Source organism: Salvia miltiorrhiza, unplaced genomic scaffold (assembly GCF_028751815.1).
Source record: "Salvia miltiorrhiza cultivar Shanhuang (shh) unplaced genomic scaffold, IMPLAD_Smil_shh original_scaffold_468, whole genome shotgun sequence".
In the NCBI taxonomy this organism is placed as follows: Eukaryota; Viridiplantae; Streptophyta; class Magnoliopsida; order Lamiales; family Lamiaceae; genus Salvia; species Salvia miltiorrhiza.
In genome coordinates this window covers 90,397-94,905 of record NW_026651556.1, presented here as the reverse complement: position 1 = coordinate 94,905, position 4,509 = coordinate 90,397, and positions in this window count along the sequence as shown.

Below are 4,509 nucleotides of genomic sequence, written 5' to 3'. Positions count from 1 at the left end.
AGACGCCCAGTACTGTCGCTGCTGACGAGGTTCTGTTTGCCCAAACAGACCACGATTCAGAGACAGACGTAGACTTTGAAGAGGAAACCGATTCGATTTATGTCGCAAGCACTGAGAGCGACATGGCTGACGACCCTAGACTGTGTGATCTCTCCAGCCACGAAGCTGATGACCCCCCAACTCCGATCCGAATGCCGGCAGCTGCTTCCGGTATTGAGATTAAACTTGGATTGCTTAATGTTCTCCCGAAGTACTATGGTAAGAAGGGAGAAGATCCGTACAACTTCTTGAGCGAATTCATCAAGATCTGCAAGGTGCAGAAGCGCCCTACTGGGGTAACGGAGGAACACTTCAGACTAGCTGCTTTTCCCTTCACTATGACAGCAGAGGCGAACTCTTGGTTCGCGAGTCTTCCACCTTATTCTATCACTACATGGGCGGAGATGAAAAGTGTCACACCCCAATTCTTGAAGAAATAAATATAATCGATGTGTGAATAATTCGTAGAAATAAACAAGGAAAAAAACTTGTTAAAAGCCGAAATAGGATAGAAAGTCGGGCTGTGCCCCTTTGGATCACAAGTTTTGTTTCATGCTTCTGACAACCGACATTCATTAGCATAAATTTAGTAGTGAAGAGTCTAAGCTCGGTCAGGTATATCATTTGAAATTTAACATGAAGATCTTAAGTTGGGAAAACAAAAGACCGATATGAGTAATTGCTACAGCGGAAGTCTATCATAGGAATTTAACTCTAGCCTCAGCTCCGTCCCGTCAGCACCGGCCAGCCAACCTGAAAACATTTGAAAGTATTTTTTTGGGCTAAGTACTAATGTACTCAGCGGGCATGCATTTTCATAAACATTTCATATTTTCGTAAAGACAGTTTATCCAATCATACTTGACATGACTTAGAAGGTTTTAAATTGAAATAACTTCTAAGCATGTTAAAACATTTCTTTCATTTGTGCGCACATGTCACACTCCCTTTCTGTTACTCGCTGTGATCCCGGACCTTTTAGCCACCGACGGATCCATTTCTCCCATTACACTTGCCCTGAGAACGTAACTCAGACAAGTTGAATTGACCTCGGGACGCTACCCAGGCAGGCCCTTACATTATATGCTTCGGAACACATCCAGCAAGCACCCTTATAACGCCTCTTAGTTAGTGCCCGATGGAGATCAACCCACCAGGTCAGCTAACGAGTGTACACAATTCTCAAATAACGTGTTAGGCCATAAGAGAACCTCAATTGATTCGTTGTGGCGAGCCTTAAACAGAGCAGAGTGCACATAAACATTTTATTGGATAAACAGTTTGCATTTCATTGAAACATTTAGAGCTTAATAACTCAATCATACTTTATACATTTGGAAAGTAAGCCCACCTGGATAGGCAAAGCCTGAAGATCATACACATATAACTTGTCTTGGGAAAGCAGCGCTAATCCCCTTGGTCCACAAAGCCTACAAGAAATTCTATTCTTAATAGGTCTCCTTAATCTTATCTTAAGTCATAGAGAAAGTGCTAGACATTCTTTGATTCATCACGCCGAGTTCTCAAAATTTAATAATAAAGATTGAAAACTAATTTTCTTGAGTCAAGGACACCAACAATATCCTTACTCGATTTTCTTAAATAATTGGATTTAGAAATAAACCAATTAAATCATAAATACTTTTATTGCATGATGCAAATGCAATGTCATGTCATGTTTAGCATATAAGTAATTACTTAAAATATGCACTTCATAATAATAATATTATTATGCTAATTATCTTTAAAATAATTAATCAAACTTTATTATAAGTCTAACTAATAAATATTGGGTAGCCCATTTAAAAATAATTAAATCAAAGACACCCTCCCATTTTTATAAAATTTCGTAACCCAAAATACAATGCCCAACTCTTTTGAATTAAAAGGTCCAACTGAAATAAAGCCAAGGCCCAAACCCCCAGCCCAAACCTAAAATCCAAACTCACTATCACACTCTCTCTTTCCTTCCCCTCACTCACAGATGCGCCCCCTCTCCCCCATTTCGTCTCTCTCTCTCTCTCTCCATTCACGCCGCCCACCGTCCCTCTCTCAGAATCCGCCGCCGCCGTGGAGCTCGCCGGAGGAGCAGCAGCGACAAGCCGCGCCACCCTCGGCTCTTTCTTCTCTCTGTCGCTCTATTTCAGCCACCATCGCCCGTATATCGAGCGACGGTGCCGCCTCCCTCAGCTCTCGCCTTTCCAAAATTGAGCCCTAGTCCCCCAAATCGTCACCACCCCTTGCGATTTTCCGGCGACAGCAGCCCATAGAGCCACCACCGTCACTATCTTCCTACCTCGGCTCACAAAACGCCTCCCCCTGCCTTTGCTTACCTCTAACAACCAGCGACGACAGCTCACCGCCGTCACCCATTATCGCCGCCGGACTCACGGCGAGGAACCTCGCACCGCCTCGCACAGGTAAACCCCCAAATCTCCCTTCTCTTCCTCTCAAAATACAGAATCTGAAAATCTAATTCCTCCTTCTCTCTCTCTCTCTCGTTGGCAGGAAGAAGAAACAGGCGGCGCCTTTGCCGCCGTGCCGTCGCCGGCGTCGAGCAGCCACCGGGCTGAACCTCACCTCCCTCTCGACTCATCACACAAGGACATGAGACTCATCCCCCCCCCCAATTCAGTTAACACATAGAAATAGGGTTTTTGTTTTAGTTCTTTTCTTTCCATTTCTTTATTACAAACACAGATATGTAAATGAACCCATAATTGTGATGCTTTGTAAAATATAGTGATTTGTTGGTGGTGCTCTGTTCGATTCTGAAATAAACATAAGAAATAAAATATTGATTTAGGAGAAACCTTGAAGTTGGTGGTGTTGAGGCTTGCTGCAGGATGGAAATTGATGAATGGCAGTGGCTTCTTAAGGAAGGAGATGAGAACAGGCTGTGGCTTTTTAAAGAAAGAAGAACAACAGTAACTGGAACGTGGATGCACCCTCTCCACACTTCCTTAATCACCATTAATCAAGTGCTAATTGTAATTAGCAAAATATCTAGAGAATTTGTTACTTGATTGAGCTCAATGAATTTGGGTTCAATGGGCTTGATTTGTGGGTTGGATCTAAATGTAAATGAGCTCTTATCTTCATTATTCAAAAGCAATTAAAAGCTTAAGGCCCAAAAATAAAATCAAAGTCTAACACACATGAATAATTAAAGTCCAACATAAACTTTAATTTAAATCTTGTAAAAATCAATGTAGAATATTTCACATATATTTATACTCATTTTTAAATTAATATGCAATGCACAAAAATTTAAATAGCTGAAATATTTACAAACATTTTTGTAAATCATTTTGTTGGAATTAAATAAATTTATTTTCTTTATTCGGCGTGAATCATCGAAATTCTAAGTTTGAAAATTATTCTAAACTTAGTAGGGAAAAACGGGGTATTACAAAAAGGCTATTTCTGGAGCACTTTTTCCCTCCTACCAAGACGAATGCGCTTAAGAAGGAGATCAGTGGAGCGAAGCAGGAGTATGATGAGTCGTTAAGCGCTTATTGGACCAGATTTAGGAGATTGGTGGATAGTTGCTCAAACCACAAGTTTTCTGAGGGCGACTTGTTGCAATATTTCTACCAAGGGATGACCGTTGACACCAAGAATTTGGTGAACACAGCAAGTGGAGGGGGATTTTCCCAAAACACGGTGAGTGAAGCCAAAAGGTTGATACAACACTTGGTGGAAGCGACAAGAGAGTATGAGGAGCCGCGCATCCAACTGCTAAAGAAAGCTGCTCAAGCTAGTTCATCCGACTTTGAGGACAAGTTCGAAGCAAGGTTAGGGAAAATTGAGAAAATGCTAAGTACGGTGGTGGAGAAAGTTGCAACTGCTGGACCACCAACAGAAAAGCCATGTGGAGCATGTGGAAATCCAGGCCACACGAGCTTGCAATGCACAGGAGATGAGGAAGAATATCAAGCTCACGCGAATTCTTCCCACAATTTTTACAACTGCGACGCAGAAAATTTTTACAACTACAACTGTCCCATTTGCCCAAACGGGACCAGTACTCGTACAATCACAATGCACCATGGAGAAACCATCCCAATTTTCGTTGGAGGGATCCTGAGCAGAGGCAACAACAGCAGCCACCAGCGATGCAACCACCGCAACAGCAAAACTATCGTCCTCCACATCAAAGGACGGGGTATCAAGCTCCACAAACGCAGCAGCATCCTCCCGAAAAACAAGGCAAGTCGCTTGAGGAGATGATGGCGGATTTGATAGGCAACCAGCAATTTTTGCAAGGTAATGTTCAATAGCTTCAACAATCTCAAGCCGAGCAGAAGGTGCAAATCGAGGGATTATCCCGTCAGATGTCTCAACTCGCCACATCCATGAATCAACTTAAGGGAAATAATGGAGCTCTACCATCTCAAGTTCATGTGAATCCCAAGGAGAATGTCAACAAGATCACATTGAGTAGTGGTACTGAGTTGAACGGACCAA